The sequence below is a fragment of the Phyllobates terribilis genome, unplaced genomic scaffold (genome assembly GCF_046119375.1).
Source record: "Phyllobates terribilis strain yellow unplaced genomic scaffold, ASM4611937v1 Scaffold_11__3_contigs__length_659146591, whole genome shotgun sequence".
In the NCBI taxonomy this organism is placed as follows: domain Eukaryota; kingdom Metazoa; phylum Chordata; class Amphibia; order Anura; family Dendrobatidae; genus Phyllobates; species Phyllobates terribilis.
Window position 1 is genome coordinate 409,106,730 of NW_027362771.1, and position 22,942 is coordinate 409,129,671.

At 46.7% G+C, this 22,942-nt stretch overlaps 1 long non-coding RNA gene across 1 annotated transcript in view; it reads left to right on the forward strand.

Moving 5' to 3' along the window:
• Positions 1 to 270: 270 nt before the first annotated feature.
• LOC141165205 (uncharacterized) overlaps positions 271 to 22,942 on the forward strand; it is a 41,559-nt gene continuing 18,887 nt past the window's right edge. The window contains exons 1-3 of the long non-coding RNA XR_012251093.1: positions 271 to 477; positions 1,147 to 1,450; positions 3,536 to 3,670. This is a non-coding gene — a long non-coding RNA (uncharacterized lncRNA). The remainder of the gene's footprint in view (positions 478 to 1,146; positions 1,451 to 3,535; positions 3,671 to 22,942) is intronic.

The following is a 22,942-nucleotide window of genomic DNA, read 5'->3' on the forward strand; positions in this document are numbered from 1 at the left end:
TCTGTATAAGCACAAGACTGCAGTTCAGCTCAGTTGTCTACTGGCACTGCATACAGAACTGTCACCTTTCAGAATAAGAATAGCTCATATATCTGATGGGGATCACAGGGCAGTGTCAGGTTACAACTTAATGACAAGTTGTAAGTGAGGTGGTATGGGGCTGTTTTTGTTAGGGCATTCATGTCAAACACCTGGTGGTGATAGCCGATATGTCATCTAGCAAAGCTCACAAGTGCAAAGCCTCACAGCTCCACCACTGTCTTCTCACATCAGTCAACATCTCGGTGGGATAAGGTTCCTATCACCTCTACAGCTAGCACGAATCAGACATATCTAAGTCACTAAAAGCAAATATAAAGAGGCAGCTTACACAGCAAACAACACGTTTCGTTTCTGGAACACAGCGTAGCGTTTGGTGTGTGCTCATCTGTTATTCCTTCAGATGCTACCTTCAGAATATATTACAGTCAAGCGCAGGTAAAAAGTTCACATCTGTTTTTTATAAGCTTAACAATTCATTACCTGATGTTTTGTTACTTAAACAGGTTTCCTTTGAAATTTCCATGTACGGTAATTAGCATTATATAGGATGCCATCTGTGGCACTTTGGTTATACATACTGTACATACATATTTACATACTCTACACAACTATAGATTTAAAGGTCTTCTGAAGCCTAACATAACCTCCGCAAACACAATGCATACTTACTTGACTAGTAGCTTATGAACATGTCTGATCGTTATTTAATACATGACTATCTGATGTTAAAATTCATGAAAAAATGATTTCCTTTCTATTCGATCTAGAAGACACTTGCACATAATTGAAAAAGGCTTCTATGTAACAGTCTGGTCTCAATTCTCTTTTTTTCTTATTTTTTACACGTCAGTTATTGCTCCAAAAGGTCATCAATGACGCGATCTTCTTGGAAGTTGACCTTCTGATCATGGAATATTTCATCTTACACGTATTCTATGAACCATTATTACTCTTGCTTTGGCTGTATATTTACCATTCACTATAGACCAGAATATCTCAGCTTTCTATTTTTTTAAGTATGTATATTTCTAAAAATTAAGATCAATTAAAAAATATAAGCAATTCGTAAAATACTATCTCAGATTCCTGTTACTATCTATTTAGTTCCATCCTTCCCTTGTGAGTGTTATGGATCCAGGTGGTGGAACCTCTGTGCTGCGGTGCAAGGAGGAACCAGAGGGGCGTAACTAGGTATCAACTCGGACTGATCAAGGTCGCACGGCGGCTCAATCGACTCCGTGAACCAGGGAAGGACCGAGCAGAGGGACCAGGTGCTACTCTGGACCAGTCCTTGTATGAGAGCAGGTGACTCCCACGGGTCAGAAGGCAGGGACTGACCGGTACCGCAGATGAGAACAGCAGGCAGGCTGACGGGTGATCCGGGAAGATGGACTGGCAGACACCACGGGTAAGTGGCAGGAGCCTCCAGGTTGGCTGGCTGGTAGGCACGGCAGGTAACTGGTATGTTCTCCGGGTAGGCAGGCAAGCCTGGCCCATAGACAGACTGGCGGGTTAGGACTGTAGGCAGACCGTCGGGCTGGAGAGTGTACTTGGCTGGCGGACACAGGTTGACAGGCTGGCAGACTGGACTGGTAGTCAGACTGGCGGACTGGACTGGTAGTCAGGCTGGCAGACTGGACTGGTAGTCAGGCTGGTGGGCAGGACTGGTAGTCAGGCTGGCGGACTGGACTGGTAGTCAGGCTGGCAGACTGGACTGGTAGTCAGACTAGCAGTGGGACCTGAGGGCAGAAGCAGAGTTTAGAACACAAAGCTGCAACCTTGTATGGGCACCTCCATTTTGGAGGAGGTGCCTTTTATATGAGAGGTCCTCCGGCCATTGGTCAGGACTCCTTAGGATGGCACGCGCGGTCCCTTTAAGAGGGAGGGAGCACGCGCCCTAAACACAGTGCTCGGAAAGCTGCGCGTGCCTGCAGCAGCAGCAGGAGGGCCGGAAGACGCCGGACCAGGAGTGCAGCGGTAAGGGGGACGGCGTCTCTGCCTGTCAGGGGGCAGAGATGCCGATGCTACAGGGAGTATTAATAGAGGACCCCATGGCCTAGGTTAATGTAGACTGAACCCTCTGATATTGAGGAGTTTGACATTCTAATATGTATGAGGATGCTAGCCAACTGATCGTTGAGGGAGATGTCAATCGGCATGTCCGATTTTGGACTGTTGAACGATTTTTTTCTCACAGAGATATGCCACCAGCAGAGATGTTTTTTGGCGACTCTCTCATAAAAAACATTGGAGTGCTCGGCGAATCAAGTGCTTCTGTGTATAGAAAAGATGGCCAAGATAGCTGTCGGCTGAATGATCGATCAGGGCATCATTCATCCAACAGTTATCTAATGCATATAGCAAGCCTAAGACTAGTCATATAATGTAAATACCACATGGTATATGTTTTTCTTTGTATTAGAGGTCTATATGCAGCATATGAAACTGTATGTCTATACAATGGGAAGCATATCAGCCCTTTGATGTATACCTCTGGCAGAAGGTAAAAACCATATGCAAAAAAAAGTTAACATGTTCAACAAGATGTAAAAAATGTACCATGCTATATGTGCCATTTTGACCAATTTGATGCAATTTAGGTTATTATTGCTCCTTCATAAATTGGTGCATCCAAGGACACAATTTATAAATCTCTCCTTTTCTGTTATAAAACAATAGGTCTTTTTAGTAATTTTCTTATAGAGTATATTGTAGAAAACATAAAGGAACACAGCTTTAGCATATTAATAACATTTCTTAACTGAGAAGAGTCTTTGTAAAGTCGTGTATACATGTCAAGGCTAGGTCACAGTGTTGAAAGTAGTCTTGTCAGGTTTATGATTAAAGCTTCCAGAGCAAACAAGGTCATTTCAGATAGGTCAGTGAATGGTACAAACCATAAATTGACCTAATCTCCATCATTACTGCTGGTGTAGTTAATTAGCAGGAACATTTGGTTTCTATCTATAGGATTTGTCCTAATCCGTGCACAGGGCATGAAATAGATAAAGCTAATAAAACAAGTGAGTCTTTGTAAATTTATTTTCACGTGTTATAAAGTTAAACCATAAAGAGCAACTGTTCCATGACTACAAAAGATCTTACTGTTAATTATGATTGAAAACCAAGTAATGGAGCTGCGCTGTTGTAATCTTATGTACGACGATCATAAAATTATTTTTGTTATCATACTATTACAACTATAGTATTATAAAACACAATAAAGTAAGGAAGACACATTAGAACAAGTGTTAAGTTCCTCGCAACAAATAGCTCAATGGCTTTTACTGCGCAGTTATTAATTAAATATTGCCATAGATTGGTGACTCTAGGTCACAGAGTTATCTTTTATTGAATGAATTTCGAAAGTAGTATAATATCATAGGAGACCTTAAATATTTAACTGATAGCATCCTCCTGCAATAATGCATCTAATATATGAACAAACAGATTAACACAGGAGCTTTTATAACACCCAATTCTAAATCCATAGGTATTTATATAGAGGTGGTCTCCAGTTTGCAGCTACAACAGCTTCCACTCTTCTGAGAAGATCATTTGTGAGGTCAGATACTGATGTTGGACGGAAGGGCCTGGCTCAAAATCTCTATTTTAGTTCATCCCAAAGGTGAGTGGCTGGGGGTTTTATTATTGTTATTATTATTATGTATTTTTAGAGCACCATTAATTCCATGGTACATGAGAAGAGGTTACATACAAAATACAAATATAAAATTACAATTAACAAATTAACAATGACAGACTAGTACAAGAAGGGGAGGGCCATGCCCTTGTGGGCTTAATGTCTACAGGATAATGAGGAATGAAACAGTAGGTTGGGGGGGTTGCGGCAGCTCCGGTGGGGGTGAGTTGGCAGAGGGTCATTGCATGCTGTAAACTTTTTTGAAGAGATGGGTTTTTAAGTCCCACTTGGAAGTTTTGAACATAGTGGATAATCGGACGTGTTGGGGCACAGAATTCCAGAGGATGGAGGATATTCGGGAGAAGTTTTGGAGGCTGTTATGTGAGGAATATATAAGTGGGGAGGTGGGAAAGAGGTCTTGGGAGGATCGGTGATTACATGTGGGAAGATATTGGGAGATTAGTGTAACACAGGTGCCAGAATGCACCGCACAGAGACCATGAGGTGGAAACAGTCGGGTGTTGATATGACCACTTTATGTATAACAATTATTCAAAAGCCGTTAGTAACAATGAAAATCAACGGTAACTTGAAATAACAAAATGGAGTCTTTCAGTAAGTAACAGTACAGTTCATTTTTGGTAATGTGGTGCACCCAATCATGGGAGCCACCACGTAAGTTCTCTTTCTCTATATATGGCCCTAGAGGGGTCACCGGTTCTTCCCACTAGGCCGCAAGTCTCTTCCAGACATAATCAAGTCACGTTGAGCTTCCCACGCACCAACTGGCCCCCTCCAAAACTTAAGTCCTAATCCCAACTATCCTTGGTACCGTAATTGAAAACAGGAAATGACGGCCCTGTTCACTTGCGCTGTTCCTCCGCTATCACTGGCGTGCCTCTCTGGTCTCAGTCTTTTCTCAGCTCGAACGTTGACGGAAGTCTCTCAGGCTTGGGGAAGGGGGGTCCAGACCTTGGCTCTTGACAGGCGATGTTGAGTTCCAGCAGCTTAATCAGCACAGAGCACGGGTCCTGGCTCTGACAAGAATGTGCAAAACTCAGGGCACTCCTGTGAGGGGTCCGGACCTTGTTAGGCGATGTCTGGCACTTAGTTGGCACTTAGATGAAACTGGCCTCTGACTGAGGCCTGTCACGTTGGGCTCTGCAGCACCTCTAGAACACATCTGCTCTACTCTCCGACTTCGCACCAAATCTGCCTGCGCTTTGAAGCGCAGGGCTTAAATATCCAGGAAATCCCTCCTGTGGGTCACCTGATTAGGTCAGGCATCTGAAATTACTCCCCCTTCAAATCTTCTAGCACAACTTGGTTCCGCTTGATTGTGCCTGGCTGTAACATACCTGGCGGCGTCCTTGCATGGTGGTCCATCTCCCACTGTGCAAGAGAGCGCACTTGATCTCCTGTCCAGAGTGTCTCTCTGGCTTCCCTCCATGCTGTCTGTTTGTGTCTGTCTCTGCTGCTTAAGGGCGGCGCCCGATCACTTCCTGCTTTTTGTACCTGCTGTGGGTCACACCCCTTGTGCGTCCTCAGCCTATTGCTGTCTGACACTTGGTATATAGCTCAGCAGCTCCCTTCTATCCCTGCCTGAGCATAGTGTTTTCCTTCAGTGTGTGCTTGCACTCTGAAGGTGCCAGGTCCCGTCTTTGTTTCCTTGTCTGCCTTTCCTGGAGGCTGTATTTCCAGGCCTGTCTGAACTTAGTCCTGTATGTCTCCTGCTTTGCGGTATTAGTTCCCGTGTCTGAACTAGTCCTGTATGTCTCCTGCTTTTTGTATCAGTTCCCGTGTCTGAACTGAGTCCTGTATGTCTCCTGCTTTTTGTATCAGTTTCCGTGTCTGTACTGAGTCCTGTATTTCTCCTGCTTTGCGGTATCAGCTCCCGTGTCTGAACTGAGTCCTGTATGTCTCCTGCTTTGCGGTATTAGTTCCCGTGTCTGGACTGAGTCCTTTCTGTGTTCTCTTGTCTGTCCTGTCTGAACACGCTCCTAGCCTGTTCCTCCCGCCTTCTAGGGGCCGATTACCTAGACCTGTTCCTGTATCTTGTCTGTCCTGTCTGAACACGCTCCTAGCCTGTTCCTCCCGCCTTCTAGGGGCCGATTACCTAGACCCGCTCCTGTATCTTGTCTGTCCTGTCTGAACACGCTCCTTGCCTGTTCGTCCCGCCTCTCTGGGGGCAGTATTCCCAGACCTGCTCCTGTATCCCGCTGCAGTGTCGGTCTCCTCCGTACACTCAGTTCCAGTCTGAACTCTCTCCTATCCTTTACCTGTTTTGCCTCTATGTCCGTTCCCTTCCTTTTTCTGCAGAGTCTGAACTCGTACCTAACTCCTGCCTGTTGTCTCTGTACTCCCGTTTGTGAGTTTGTGGTCCACTCGCTACTTCACTGCAAGTACCCTGTGGGTGTCTGGCTCTGTCTTTCCCTTCCTGTCTGTTCCGTGTGAACAGAGTCCTGTCCTGCCCTGCTTCTGCCCGCTGCTCTGGCAGTCCTGTCCTGCCCTGCTTCTGCCCGCTGCTCCGGCAGTCCTGTCCTGCCCTGCTTCTGCCCGCTGCTCCGGCAGTCCTGTCCTGCCCTGCTCAGCCTTGTCTGCACTCTAGCTGTGCTTGCCTGTAACCCTCTGCCTGTATTGTTCCTGAGTCCCGGTGTGTACTGGGTCCTATCCCGCCTGTGTTCCTACCTGCTAGTGCCTCCCTGTCTGCACTCTAGCTGTGCTTGCCTTTACCCCCCTGCCTGCATACCCGCCTGCCTGCATACCAGTCGTGCCTGCCTATACCCACCAGTCTGTGTGCCAGCCTACCAGCCTGTTCCTGTATTCCCCTGTGTGGGTCAACAGCCGTGTCCGGGGTCTGTCCTGGAGTAGCACCTGGTCCCTCTGCTCGGTTCCTCCTTGGTGCACTGGCGTCGTATGCCGTCGTGCGACCCTGGTCGGATCGGGTGAATACTTAGTCACGCCCCTCCAGGCATTCACTCTCCGGCGCGGTCCAGTGGAATCACTACCAATCCCACGCACACGCCGCTTAGCCCGGGCGTGTGCATAACAGCATGCTCAGGCCATGGTTCCCGTTGAGCCCCACGGCCTTCGCCCTCTGAGAAGTTTTCCAGCGAATATATGCATTAAAATAAATAAATAATTTTTTTTTCCCTTAGCTGAGTTCCAGGCGAATTACGCACCGTCCAGATGGATCTATCAGCTCTCGTTCCTGCGGATCCGCCACGTTACTATGGGGATCCAAGACAGTGTCGTGCATTTGTGGAGCAATGCATGCTACACTTTAAGGCCTACCCTCTTTATTTTCCTTCCGATTGGGCTAAAGTGGCCTTTATGATGTCTTACCTGGCGGGTGATGCCTTGGAATGGATCAACCCCCTATATGAAACACAGGATCCGATCCTCCGGGACCTAATGGCCTTCCTGGTGGCCTTTCTAATGGTCTTCGATGATCCTAACCCGGAGGCTCCTGCTGAAGCTTCACTTCCCAATATCCCGGAGCAGCCCCAATGGGTAATGTGTGTGGGTAGCGCAATAGTCCTCCAGCCCAATGAGACTACTGCCCACCCAGAATCCTCTCAGGGTGACTACGCTTTCCGGAATACTTCTCTCAACCTCAAGAGGCAGTCCAGACGTGCTAGACTTAGAGGCAAGCCGTCACGCCAGGGCCTGTCCTCCCTGAGACCTCCTGACCCCAACCTTGAAGTCCCTACTGAAGCTTCATCTCCCTGTATCCCGGAGAAACCCCAATGGGTAGTGTGCGTGGGTAGTGCACCAGTTCTCCTGCCCGAAGAGACTTCTGCCCATCCAGACTCCACACAGGAGAACTTCCTGCACCCGGCATCAGATGCTTCTCTCTCTTTAACCGGTGTGCATGTCCAAGGATGCTCCAAAGCTGTGGTTACCTCTGAGTCTGTGCACCTCTACTACCTGGCGGAGGATCCCCTGTTGCCTCCTGAATCCTCCGGGATACCACTCTATGACAAATGGAGAGAGACTTCTCTACACCCGGTACTCAATACTTTGTCCGCTTCGTCCTGTGAGCCTGACAATGGGTACCCCAAAGTGGTAGTTACCTCCGAGTCTCTACACCCCTCCGACCAGGCGGAGGATCTCCAGTTGTCTCCTGAACCCTTCGGGGTGCTACCTGGTAGCGAAAGGACAGAGACTCTCCTATACTCTGTACCTGATACCTCGCTCGCTTCGTCCAGTGAGTCCAACCTAGTGTACTCCGAAGCAGAGGTTACTCCTGAGTCTCAACACCCCTCCGACCAGGCGGAGGACCTCCAGTTGTGTTCAGAATCCTTCGGGGTGCCACCTGGTGGTGAATGGACAGAGACTTTCCTATATCCTGTACCTGATACCTCGCTCGCTTCGTCCAGTGAGTCCAACCTAGTGTACTCCGAAGCAGAGGTTACTCCCGAGTCTCTACACCCCTCCGACCAGGCAGAGGACCTCCAGTTGTGTTCAGAACCCTTCGGGGTGCCACCTGGTGGTGAATGGACAGAGACTTTCCTATACTCGGTACCCGATACCTCGCCTGCTTCCTCCAGTGAGTCCGACCTAGTGTACTCTGAAGCAGTTGTTTTCTCTGAGCCTCTGCACTCTTCTGACCCGGCGGAGGACCTCCAGTTGTTTCCTGAATCCTCCGGGGTACCACCAGATAACAAAGAGACAGTGACTTTTCCTCATTATGTACCTGATAACCCGTCTATTTTTTCCTGTGAGCTTGACAAGATGTACCTCGAAGCAGAGATTACCCTCAAGTCTCTGTCCCCCTCCAACCCAGTGAACGACTGGTCCTCGAATTCCCTGCGGAAGATTCTGGCAGGCCTGAAGAAGAGGGGGCGTAAGGGGGGAGGTACTGTAACATACCTGGCGGCGTCCTTGCATGGTGGTCCATCTCCCACTGTGCAAGAGAGCGCACTTGATCTCCTGTCCAGAGTGTCTCTCTGGCTTCCCTCCATGCTGTCTGTTTGTGTCTGTCTCTGCTGCTTAAGGGCGGCGCCCGATCACTTCCTGCTTTTTGTACCTGCTGTGGGTCACACCCCTTGTGCGTCCTCAGCCTATTGCTGTCTGACACTTGGTATATAGCTCAGCAGCTCCCTTCTATCCCTGCCTGAGCATAGTGTTTTCCTTCAGTGTGTGCTTGCACTCTGAAGGTGCCAGGTCCCGTCTTTGTTTCCTTGTCTGCCTTTCCTGGAGGCTGTATTTCCAGGCCTGTCTGAACTTAGTCCTGTATGTCTCCTGCTTTGCGGTATTAGTTCCCGTGTCTGAACTAGTCCTGTATGTCTCCTGCTTTTTGTATCAGTTCCCGTGTCTGAACTGAGTCCTGTATGTCTCCTGCTTTTTGTATCAGTTTCCGTGTCTGTACTGAGTCCTGTATTTCTCCTGCTTTGCGGTATCAGCTCCCGTGTCTGAACTGAGTCCTGTATGTCTCCTGCTTTGCGGTATTAGTTCCCGTGTCTGGACTGAGTCCTTTCTGTGTTCTCTTGTCTGTCCTGTCTGAACACGCTCCTAGCCTGTTCCTCCCGCCTTCTAGGGGCCGATTACCTAGACCTGTTCCTGTATCTTGTCTGTCCTGTCTGAACACGCTCCTAGCCTGTTCCTCCCGCCTTCTAGGGGCCGATTACCTAGACCCGCTCCTGTATCTTGTCTGTCCTGTCTGAACACGCTCCTTGCCTGTTCGTCCCGCCTCTCTGGGGGCAGTATTCCCAGACCTGCTCCTGTATCCCGCTGCAGTGTCGGTCTCCTCCGTACACTCAGTTCCAGTCTGAACTCTCTCCTATCCTTTACCTGTTTTGCCTCTATGTCCGTTCCCTTCCTTTTTCTGCAGAGTCTGAACTCGTACCTAACTCCTGCCTGTTGTCTCTGTACTCCCGTTTGTGAGTTTGTGGTCCACTCGCTACTTCACTGCAAGTACCCTGTGGGTGTCTGGCTCTGTCTTTCCCTTCCTGTCTGTTCCGTGTGAACAGAGTCCTGTCCTGCCCTGCTTCTGCCCGCTGCTCTGGCAGTCCTGTCCTGCCCTGCTTCTGCCCGCTGCTCCGGCAGTCCTGTCCTGCCCTGCTTCTGCCCGCTGCTCCGGCAGTCCTGTCCTGCCCTGCTCAGCCTTGTCTGCACTCTAGCTGTGCTTGCCTGTAACCCTCTGCCTGTATTGTTCCTGAGTCCCGGTGTGTACTGGGTCCTATCCCGCCTGTGTTCCTACCTGCTAGTGCCTCCCTGTCTGCACTCTAGCTGTGCTTGCCTTTACCCCCCTGCCTGCATACCCGCCTGCCTGCATACCAGTCGTGCCTGCCTATACCCACCAGTCTGTGTGCCAGCCTACCAGCCTGTTCCTGTATTCCCCTGTGTGGGTCAACAGCCGTGTCCGGGGTCTGTCCTGGAGTAGCACCTGGTCCCTCTGCTCGGTTCCTCCTTGGTGCACTGGCGTCGTATGCCGTCGTGCGACCCTGGTCGGATCGGGTGAATACTTAGTCACGCCCCTCCAGGCATTCCAGTGGAATCACTACCAATCCCACGCACACGCCGCTTAGCCCGGGCGTGTGCATAACACTGGCCTGCAGATGTCAGTCTTTCCTCACTAATGGCACATCCTGCAATAGTTCTTGTGAGATTTTACTGTCTCCTGTTACATTAGTTCCAAGATATATGGAGGAGACAGATTATGCACAGCTTTGTAGTTCAATAGTTCAATCATAGTGGTTTCAGGTGGATACATTGGGAAATTGGGAGCCAATGAAGGGATTTGCAGAGGGGAGAAGCAGAGAAGTAGTGAGGAGAGAGGTGGATAGCAGAGTTAAGGATGGACTGGAAAGGTGCAAGAGTGCTAGCAGGGAGGCCACAGAGGAGGATATTTCAGTAATCGTAATCAAGGTGATAGATGCTGAGGTCATGTACTAACATTTTAGTAGATTAAGGGTTGAGGAAAGGAAGGATTCTGGAAAAATATTTTTGAGTTGAAGGCGGCAGGAGGTGGTAAGAGCTTGGATGTGCGGTTTGAAGGACAAGGCAGAGCCGAGGGTTACTCTGAGGAAGCGGACTTCCGGTACAGGGGAAAGCGTGATGTCATTTATTTTGATGGATTGGGTAGGGGAGTTAGGTGAGATTGAGCAAAGATGATGAGTTCAGTTTTGTCCACATTGAGCTTTAGGAAGGGTGATGATAAGAAGATAGATATGACTGATAGACACCCTGAAATTCTGGACAGCAGAGAGGTGACTTCTGGGCCAGAGAGGTAGATCTGAGTGTCATCTTCAAATAGGTGGTACTAGAAGTCATGGGACTTTATGAGTTGTCCCAAAAGAAAGGTATAGATGGAGAAGAGTTGGGGTCCCAAGATGGAGCCTTGAAGGACATCAACTGAGAGAGGGCAGGATGATGAGGTAATATGAGAATGTTTGGTTAGAGAGGTATGAGGAGATCCAGGAGAGGGCAAAGTTTTTGACGCCAAATGAAGAGAGTATCTGTAGTAAGAGGGAGTGGTCGACTGTGTTGAAGGCAGTTGTCTGTTAGCTTTGGTAGTAAGGACGTCATTAGTAATTTGGGTTAGGGCAATTTCGGTTGAGTTGTGGGAACGGAAGCCAGATTGTAGGTTGTCAAAAAAGTGAGCTAGATGAGAGGTGGGAGGAAAGTTAAGCAAGGACAAGTTGTTCGAGGAGTTTAGAGGTTAATGAGAGCTCTGATATGGAACAATAGCTGGACATAGAGTTTGGGTCGAGGGACGGTTTCTTCACGATAGGTGTGATTGTGGCATGTTTGAAAGCAGAAGGGAAAATTATATGTTCAATAGATGGTCTAGGGCCTGAATAAGTGTGGTGGTGGGGTTGAGGAGGAGGAGGTGGGATAGGATGGGGTCAAGTGCACAAGTGGTGAGGTGTAATTTGTAGAGAAGATGAGTAAGCTCTCCTTCAGTGATGGTGGAGAGGAAACTTACAGGAGAAGGGCAGTTGTCTGTTATACAGTATGTAGGGGTTATGGAGGTTGAGCAGTAAAGACTTGCCTTGTTTGGTCAATCTTGTTTTTGAAATGTGCGGCAAAGTCTTCTGCAGAGATGAGGGAGTTGGATGGGGCAGTGGTAGACAAAGTCAAAAGTGTTGAATAACTTTTTGGGGTTGTTGAATAGAGAAGATATGAGGGTTGTGAAGTAGTCCTGCTTAGCAGAGGTGAGGACTGACTTGAATGTGAAAGTAGCTTGTTTAATTGTGGTAAAGTCATCTTCTGAGTGTGTTTTCTTCCAGCGTCGCTCAGCAACCCTGGACACTTGCTGAAGGGGTGACTGAGTCAATAGCTGATGCAAGTGTGGCATTGAAGAAAATGGTGACACTGTGTAGTGAAGTGAAGATATGGAGGACAGAAGTAGAATAGAGTCAGAGAGTGTGTGAATGTCTGAGTGAGCAAGGTTTCTGCAGGGGTGTGCTAGTTTTGGGATATGGGGGTAGGTGAGGAGGACAGGGATGAGAAAGTGAGCAAATGGTGGTCAGATAGGGTGAGGATGAGGCTAGATAGGGAGCAGAGGTGGTTGAAGATAAGGTCTTCATAGGTAACAGTAAAAGGGAAGATGCACAGGGTGGGCCATTTATATGGATACACCTAAATTAAATGGGAATGGTTGGTGATATCAACTTCCTGCTTGTGGCACATTAGTATATGGGACGGGGAAAACTTTTCCAGATGGGTGGTGACCATAGCGGCCATTTTAAAGTCAGCCATTTTGGATCTTTATTTTTTTTCGATGGGAAGAGGGTCATGTGACACATCAAACTTATTGAGAATTTCATAAGAAAAGCAATGGTATGCTAGGTTTTAACTTAGCTTTATTCTTTCATGAGTTTTTTACAAGTTTATGACCACTTATAAAATGTGTTCAAAGTGCTGCCCATTGTGTTGGATTGTCAATGCAACCCTCTTCTCCCACTCTTGACACACTGATAGCAACACCACAGGAGAAATTCTAGCACAGGCTTCCAGTACCCATTGTTTCAGATGCTGCACATCTCATATCTTCACAGCATAGACAATTGCCTTCAGACAACCCCAAAGATAAAAGTCTACGGGGGTCAGATTGGGAGACCTTGGTGGCCATTCAACTGGCCCACGATGACCAATCCACTTTCCAGGAAACGTCATGTAGGAATGCTCGGACCTGACACCCATAATGTGGTGGTGACCCATCTTGTTGGAAAAACTCAGGGAACATGCCATCTTCAGTGCATAAAGAGGGCAACACATCATCATGTAGCAATTTCAGATATCCAGTGGCATTGAGGTTTCCATTGATGAACAATGGCCCCACTATCTTTCTACCCCATATACCACACCATACCATCAAGACACGAGATGTGCAGCATCTGAAACAACGGATACTGGAAGCCTGTGCTAGCATTTTTTGTGGTGTTGCTATCAGTGTGTCAAGAGTTGGAGAAGAGGGTTGCATTGACAATGCAACACAATGGGCAGCACTTTGAACACATTTTATAAGTGGTCATAAACTTGTAAAAAAACTCATGAAAGAATAAAGCTACGTTAAAACCAAGCACACCATTGTTTTTCTTATGAAATTCTCAATAAGTTTGATGTGTCACATAACTAGAGATGAGCGTTGTTCTACTCGAACTGTTCGCCAATCTCAAATTCGAGCTGTTTTGGGCGGTGTTCGAGCCGTTCGGCGAACACGAACAATTTGATAAAAATTCGGCTGTTCGAGGTTATGTTCGATAACTGTTCGTGCACCAAAATCAGAACTGGATTTTTTCTCAGTAATGATGAAAATTAATGTTAATACGCAGTTTGAGTGTACAGCGGGGTGGGGGGAGGGGCAGGGGATGGATCTCTGCAGGAACAATGAAGATCTCCATTTTATTTTTCTCTTTCCCGCATTTGCAGTGGGGAGGTGCAATCTGTCAGCCTATCAGCAGCGCACACACGGAGCGAAGTGCTTTTTTTCACACAAGCAAGGGCATGTGTCATTGGCAGTGTATGTCACATGTCCTTGCCCTATAAGACAAAGCCATTTTCCCCGTCGCCACCATTTTCTCACTGCTGCAGCTGCGTGTTAGACGGCACCGCTGTTGCTGTATGCGCTATACCTTGTTAATTTCAAGCCAATTTTCGCACAAATATACAGATAGCTTGGGAGTAGGGAATAGTTGTGATTGCAGTCCTTTTAAGGACTAGGTTACAGCATTTCCTACGACTTTTATCAGGGAGGTCTGTGCTCTTAAATAGATAGGTTGTGGGAGTAAAGACTAATTGTAATTGGAGTCCTTTTCAGGACTAGGTTACATCAGTTCCTATCAGTTTTTGCCAGGCAGGTCTGTGCCAGTGCTGTGCAAGTTTTTTTCACAGCATTTGGCTGAATCTAGCAAAGCTAATCCTTTTTGGCCTATTGCAGAGTGTGTTAGTCAGTGGAGTAGCCTATCTGTGCTGCAAGATATACCACCTGTGTATAGAATACCAATTTTTTTACTGCACCTAGTGAAGTAAAATCTTTTGGGCATAGCATCATTCTATTAGTCCATCTATACTGACCTCCATCAGGTTGCAAATTAAAACTAATTTTTATCTGCATCTACAGTACCTCTGAAAAAATATTTGGGCTTCTAGCTGTGTGTGGGACTTGTTGTATTAGTCCATCTATACTGACCTCCATCAGGTTGCAAACTGAATATATCTTTTTCTGCATCTACCTCTGAAAAAATATTTGGGCTTCTAGCTGTGTGTGGGTCTTGTTCTATTAATCCATCTATACTGACCTCCATCAGGTTGCAAACTGAATATAATTTTTTTCTGCATCTAGCTCTGAAAAAATATTTGGCCTTCTAGCAGTGTGTCGGACTTTCTCTATTAGTCCATCTATACTGACCTCCATCAGGTTGCAAATTAAAAATAATTTGTATCTGCATCTACAGTACCTCTGAAAAAATATTTGGGCTTCTAGCTGTGTGTGGGACTTGTTGTATTAGTCCATCTATACTGACCTCCATCAGGTTGCAAATTAAAAATAATTTTTATCTGCATCTACAGTACCTCTGAAAAAATATTTGGGTTTCTAGCTGTGTGTGGGACTTGTTGTATTAGTCCATCTATACTGACCTCCATCAGGTTGCAAACTGAATATATTTTTTTCTGCATCTACCTCTGAAAAAATATTTGGGCTTCTAGCTGTGTGTGGGACTTGTTGTATTAGTCCATCTATACTGACCTCCATCAGGTTGCAAACTGAATATATTTTTTTCTGCATCTACCTCTGAAAAAATATTGGGCTTCTAGCTGTGTGTGGGACTTGTTGTATTAGTCCATCTATACTGACCTCCATCAGGTTGCAAACTGAATATATTTTTTTCTGCATCTACCTCTGAAAAAATATTGGGCTTCTAGCTGTGTGTGGGACTTGTTGTATTAGTCCATCTATACTGACCTCCATCAGGTTGCAAACTGAATATAATTTTTTTCTGCATCTAGCTCTGAAAAAATATTTGGCCTTCTAGTAGTGTGTCGGACTTTCTCTATTAGTCCATCTATACTGACCTCCATCAGGTTGCAAATTAAAAATAATTTTTATCTGCATCTACAGTACCTCTGAAAAAATATTTGGCCTTCTAGCAGTGTGTCGGACTTTCTCTATTAGTCCATCTATACTGACCTCCATCAGGTTGCAAATTCAAAATAATTTTTATCTGCATCTACAGTACCTCTGAAAAAATATTTGGGCTTCTAGCTGTGTGTGGGACTTGTTGTATTAGTCCATCTATACTGACCTCCATCAGGTTGCAAACTGAATATATTTTTTTCTGCATCTACCTCTGAAAAAATATTTGGGCTTCTAGCTGTGTGTGGGACTTGTTGTATTAGTCCATCTATACTGACCTCCATCAGGTTGCAAACTGAATATATTTTTTTCTGCATCTACCTCTGAAAAAATATTGGGCTTCTAGCTGTGTGTGGGACTTGTTGTATTAGTCCATCTATACTGACCTCCATCAGGTTGCAAACTGAATATATTTTTTTCTGCATCTAACTCTGAAAAAATATTGGGCTTCTAGCTGTGTGTGGGACTTGTTGTATTAGTCCATCTATACTGACCTCCATCAGGTTGCAAACTGAATCTAATTTTTTTCTGCATCTAGCTCTGAAAAAATATTTGGCCTTCTAGCAGTGTGTCGGACTTTCTCTATTAGTCCATCTATACTGACCTCCATCAGGTTGCAAATTCAAAATAATTTTTATCTGCATCTACAGTACCTCTGAAAAAATATTTGGGCTTCTAGCTGTGTGTGGGACTTGTTGTATTAGTCCATCTATACTGACCTCCATCAGGTTGCAAACTGAATATATTTTTTTCTGCATCTACCTCTGAAAAAATATTGGGCTTCTAGCTGTGTGTGGGACTTGTTGTATTAGTCCATCTATACTGACCTCCATCAGGTTGCAAACTGAATATAATTTTTTTCTGCATCTAGCTCTGAAAAAATATTTGGCCTTCTAGTAGTGTGTCGGACTTTCTCTATTAGTCCATCTATACAGACCTCCATCAGGTTGCAAACTGAATATAATTTTTTTCTGCATCTAGCTCTGAAAAATATTTGGCCTTCTAGCAGTGTGTCGGACTTTCTCTATTAGTCCATCTATACTGACCTCCATCAGGTTGCAAATTCAAAATAATTTTTATCTGCATCTACAGTACCTCTGAAAAAATATTTGGGCTTCTAGCTGTGTGTGGGACTTGTTGTATTAGTCCATCTATACTGACCTCCATCAGGTTGCAAACTGAATATATTTTTTTCTGCATCTACCTCTGAAAAAATATTGGGCTTCTAGCTGTGTGTGGGTCTTGTTCTATTAATCCATCTATACAGACCTCCATCAGGTTGCAAACTGAATATATTTTTTTTCTGCATCTAGCTCTGAAAAATATTTGGCCTTCTAGCTGTGTGTGGGACTTGTTGTATTAGTCCATCTATACTGACCTCCATCAGGTTGCAAATTGAATATAATTTTTTTCTGCATCTAACCCAGCCAATAGTTTTGGCCTAATACCACAGTTTGGCCACTCAGCTCTGCTCGGTTACCATCCATTGTTTTTTTGTGCAAACAACTCCAGAGTTGTGAATTAGTTAACCACCAAAATGAGTGGAAAAAGGCCTGCTGCTGGTGGAAAGGGGAATAGGCGTGTTGGGAAGGGGAAAAAAGGTTGTGTCCGTGGGGTAGGTGTTAAAGCAACAGTAACATCTGCAGAAGAAAGACCATCTTCCAGCCAAACTAAAATGTCTACTTCTTTTAGCGGACAATGTGATAAGATCCCTTTCTTACGGCCACGCCAATCGCTACAAATTCCAGATGAGGCACAAAAACAGCAGGTGCTTCAACGGATATCAAGTGCTCCTTTAAGTGGGCTCTCCTCCACATCAACTTCAACATCACAAATACTCCAGTCCTCAAAGGTGTCACCCAAATCGCATTTGCTTCCTCACAGCTCCCAAATCTCCAGCTGCCCGTCTGAGTATGAGGTAGAACAGATGGTTGAGTCTGCAGAGCTGTTTACTCATACTATAGCCTGGGAATCAGAGGTCGACTCCAGCGCTTCTGTGAATCCAGACGAGGAAATGATCTGCACTGATGCCCAGAATCTTTATGAGTCGGATCCAGGACCAGACGCAGAAGGTTCTGACCATAATGTAGACCCTCATTCCCAAACTGTAACTCCTGTTGGTGGAGACAATGAGGAAGACGATGATAAGACTCAAATACCTGATTGGAGCGACAACTTTAGTTTTTTGTCAGGGCAGGAACAGGTTGGCTCTGAGGACGACGGGTGTGATAACACACAGGGTGATGATGATGAGGTTGGAGATCCCACTTACTGTCAACCCACAGTCAGCCAAGAGATGAGGTCAGCAGAGGAGGTGGAGGAAGATGCTAGTGACGACGAGGTCAGGTTGCGCCTTCCTGGACAGAGACGTAGTACTGGAAGCACGTCAACAACTGCATCCTCAAACACAACTCTGCCTCTCACCACAAGTCGTGGTGGCTCTTCAGGTCGCATGGGTGCTAAGCCTTGCATAGCCTGGGCATTTTTTCAGATCGATAAAGATGACCCAACTCGTGTTATCTGTAACATTTGTCAGCAAAAGCTAAGTAGAGGCCAAAAAATACATAGTTTGAGTACTTCATGCATGAACCGGCACATGGACATGAAGCATAAGTTGCAGTGGGAAGCTCAGTGTGCTACAATGCGGCCTAGTCGGCCGGGCCAACCACCGTCTGCCATATCTTGTGCATCCGCGGCCTCTTCATCCTCTGTGACTGGGGGGACAGCAGTCACACCTGTTTTGGGGCGCAGACCTGCCACCTCTTTACCCGCAACAGCCAGCGTGATTGGCAGGTCATCATTTTCTTTGGAGGTGGTAACAGCAGCTGGTGTTGAGCGCTGTCCGACATCGATAGCACCACCTTTGGATCAAGGCAACCTAACATGTCCGCCTGCATCTTCCTCACAGACCGGCAGTTTGCCGGGGACACCCTTATCAACCCCGTCTAAGCACAATAGCCAGCCCTCGGTCCCTCAGATGTGGACAAGTAAAAGACCATTTCCTCCTAGCCATGAGAAAGCTAAGAGGTTGAATTTCACCATCTGCAAGCTCTTGGCAACAGAAATGCTGCCTTTCCGTCTGGTGGACACAGAGGATTTTCGAGACCTTATGTCCGTCGCAGTGCCCCAGTACCAGATGCCCAGTCGGCACTACTTCTCAAAGAAAGGTGTGCCTGCGCTCCACCAGCATGTCGCACACAACATCACCGCTTCTTTGAGAAACTCTGTGTGTGACAGGGTGCATTTCACCACAGACACTTGGACGAGTAGGCATGGACAGGGGCGTTACATGTCGCTGACTGGGCACTGGGTAACTATGGTGACAGCAGGACAAGGGGCTGCTGTCCAAGTCTTGCCGTCGCCACGAGTTGTGCGTCAATCCTCTTTATGTCAAAGTTCCTCCACTGCTTCTGCCTCCTCAACCTCCTCTCGGTCTTCCACCTGCACCCAAAGTCTGTCTGGTCAAGCCACAAGCTTTCTAACTGCGCAGAAGGGATCCTGCACACCTCCTTACTATGCTGGCAGTAGGGCTCAACGTCATCAGGCGGTTTTTACATTGAAATGTCTGGGAAATGTGAGTCACACAGCTGAGGAGTTGTGGTCAGCTCTGGAGAACCAATTTCATGAATGGTTGTCTCCACTGGACCTGAAACCAGGGAAGGCCGTGTGCGACAATGCTGCAAACCTGGGTGCGGCCCTTCGCCGGGGCAATGTCACACACGTGCATTGTATGGCTCACGTGTTGAACCTGGTTGTCCAGCAATTTTTAGCCCACTATCCCAGACTAGATGGCCTTCTGCAGAGGGCACGGTCGCTGTGTGCTCACTTCCGCCGTTCGCAACCCGCAGCTCAGCGACTTACATCTCTACAGAAGTCGTTGGGCCTGCCACTTCACCGGCTAAAATGCGATGTGCCTACCCGGTGGAATTCAACTCTGCACATGTTGCAGCGACTGTGGCAGCACCGACAAGCCCTGGTGCAATACGTTCTGACGTATAGCCTGGGCCAACGAGATTCAGAGGTGGGGCAAATCACGCTGGAGGAGTGGTCTCAGATCAGGGACCTATGCACCCTTCTGCACAGTTTTGAAATGGCGACGAAGATGTTTAGTGCTGACGATGCCATTATCAGCATGACTATTCCGGTGATTTACATGCTGGAGCACATGTTAAACAGAATTCGGAGTCAGGTGGTGGCACAAGAGGAGGTGGAGGAAGTAGAGGAGGAGGAGTTGTATGCGGAAGGGCTAACATCTGCAAGGTCCAGACGGTCGGCAGCACCAAGGCGGCAGGCATGTGAGGGTGGGGGAGATGGTTTTACCAGGGCGCATGGTAGCAGCCAAACTAGTGAAGAAGGTGCAGGAGCCCAGGAAGAAGTGGAGGATGAACTGATGGAAGACTCATCAGATGAGGGAGACCTTGATCACATTTCTGTTGTGCGAGGTTGGGGGGAGAGGACAGAGGAAGGAAGCATGATTGTTACCTCGCCACCAACACAACAGGGACTTGGTGCTCCTGGATGCGCAACACACATGAGTGCCTTCTTGCTGCACTACCTGCAACATGACCCTCGAATTGTGAGAATTAGAAATAATCCTGACTACTGGGTTGCCACACTGTTAGATCCCCGGTACAAAAGTAAATTTGGAGAAATTATTCCTGCCATAGAAAGGGATGCACGCATGCAGGAGTATCAGCAGAGACTGTTGCAGAATCTTACATGTGCTTTTCCACAAAATACCAGTGGTGCACGTAGTGAATCTCACAGTTCCAACTTGCCAACCGTGGGACCGTCAAGTGTTCAGCACTCAAACCGTAACAGAACCACAGTATCTGGTGGTAACATCAATTTTGCGGAATCATTTCACCACTTTTTTAGCCCATCCTTTGCAAGGCCACAGGAGACAAGAAGTCTGACACATAGTCAACGCCTAGAGACGATGGTACAGGAGTATCTCCAAGTAAACATTGAAGCCACGACTGTGTCACTGGACCCTTGCTCTTTTTGGGCTTCCAATCTGGATAAATGGCCGGAGCTAGCCACTTACGCCTTGGAGATCTTGTCATGCCCCGCAGCCAGCGTTCTGTCTGAACGTGTGTTCAGCGCTGCTGGTGGTGTGCTGACAGATAAGCGCACGCGGCTCTCCACTGATAATGTAGACAGACTCACGTTCATAAAGATGAACAAATCATGGATCCGAAACGACTTTTCTACCCCTGTGTCATCCTGGGGAGAGTAAAAGCTTGATGATTGGTTAAAATCACCCTACCAACCGTTTTAAGCTTTCAAATTACTAATCATGTTTATCTGTATCTTGACTGGAAAATAATTTGGGCTTTGTAGCAGTGTGCAGCACTGATCCTATTAGGCCATCTATAATAAGCTCCACCAGATTTAAAATTAAAAATAATTTTTAGCTGCATCTAGCCCGGAAAATAATTTTGGGGCTCCGAGATGCGCAAGACACATAAGTGCCTTCTTGCTGCACTGCCTGCAGCATGACCCTCATATTGTCAGAATTCGAAGTAATCATGACTACTGGGTTGCCACACTCTTAGATCCCCCAAACTTTTCGATCAACCTTTTCATTTTAATAAAGACCAAAAAAATGGTCATTTTTGAAATTATAAGCATTAGCAGGTTGTTAGAAACTGAAATCAAACAGTTTTCAACTCAAAACTTTATTCTAGGTGATGTTACATTTTCACATAGGACCCGTTGTTCGAAAGGAGCTTCTGAACTCTCTCGTCCATTGAATTTGTCAGGTTTTGGATGGTTTCTGCTTCAATTGTTTTGCATGAGGACAGAATACCCTCCCAGAGCTGTTGCATAGATGTGAACTGCCTCCCGCCATCATAGACACTCCTTTTAATGATGCTCCAAAGGTTCTGAATGGGGTAGAGGTCAGGGGAGCATGGGGGTCACACCATAAGTTTGTCCCCTTTTATGCCCATATCAGCCAGAGATGCAGATGTTTTATGTGCAGCATGAGATGGTGCATTATCATGCAGAAAAATGATCTTGCTGTGAAATACACGGTTCTTCTTCTTGAACCATGGCAGGAAGTGCTGTTTGAGAAAATCCACATACATTATGGAGTTCATCTTTAGCGCCTTCAGGGATCCTAAAGGGGCCGACAATCTCTCTCCCCATGATTCCAGCCCAAAACATTACTCCACCTCCTCCTTGTTGGCGCTGTAGCCGTGTTTGCGTGGGGTGTCCATCAACCAGCCATCCTCCACTCCATCCATCTGGACCATCGAGCGCTGCACGGCACTCATCCGTGAACAAAACAGTTTTGAAATCAGTCTTCATGTAATGTTTGGCCCACTGGAGCCGTTTCTGCTTGTGTGAAGTGGATAGAGGAGGTCGACAGGATGGCGTATGCACAGCTGCAAACCTCTGAAGGACCCTGCATCTTGTTGTTCGGGGGACGTTGGAGGCACAAGCAGCTTCAAAAACTTGTCTGCTGCTATGACAAGGCTTTTTTGCCGCTGCTCTTTCAACCTGACGTAATTGCCTGTAGGAAAGAGTCCTCAATTTGCCCTTATCAGCACGCACACGTGTGTACTGTGAATCAGCTACATACTTCTTGATTGCCAAGACACTTCATCCTGATCATCGCACAATGTTGATTGTAGTCATGCCTTGACCTAAACACTCCACAATTTGTTGCTTCTCAGCAGCCGACACATCCTTTTTCTTTCCCATTTTGGCAGAAAATGTAGGCTGCTGAATAATGTGAGAGAGCCTTCTTAAGTAGTCTTGCCTTTCATTGGACACACCTGACAAACTAATTAGCACTGGTGTCTGCAATTGCTTACAGTGATATAAAGAGCCCTGACACACATCACCATCAATGAGTTTAACTGACAAACAAACAAATTCTTCCCTTATCACTCCTAAACACTTTTTGCATAATAATTTGGAACACAGTGTACATGTGCTTTTCCACAAAACACCAGTGGTTCACGTAGTGAATCTTACAGTTCTAACTTGCCAACCGTGGTCTGTATGGAGTTGTTCAATAAAGGGCCCAAAATTAAGATAACATAGATGGGAGAGGTCTCTATGAATATGAATTCCTAAGTATTTGATACCCTGTGAGGGCCAGGCAAAGGGAAAGTTGGACTGGATGGAATCCTATATGGATTTGGGGAGGGAGACATCGAGGGCCTCAGACTTCGCTGCATTGATTTTAAAATTTGACCATGTAACAAAGTGATCTATTTCAGCCATAACAGCATGGATGGATATATGTGATTGAGTGATATATACTAGGACATCATCAGCAAATAGAGAGCACTTGTACTCGGTGCCTCCCACCTCAATCCACCTAATATTGGGGTTATGGCGAATTGATGAGAGCAGGTGCTCCGTCACTTGGATGTATAAGAGAGGGGACAGAGAACATCCCTGCCTTGTCCCATTGGTGATTGTGAAAGGTGATGAAAATGTTCTGACGCGCCCCCTGGGCCTTGGGACACCCGGAGCCAGACTCTTTTTGGTGGATGCTGGTGGTTGTAGTCTCCGTGGCGGCAACCCGGTTCCGTGGCTCAGGGCGGTCAAACCAGTGGCGGAACTATTTATGTGGTTTTGATGTTTAAATGTCCGACTACGCCACCCGTGGATTGCGGTCAGAGTGAACCGCCGCTCCAGGGCAGACCGCT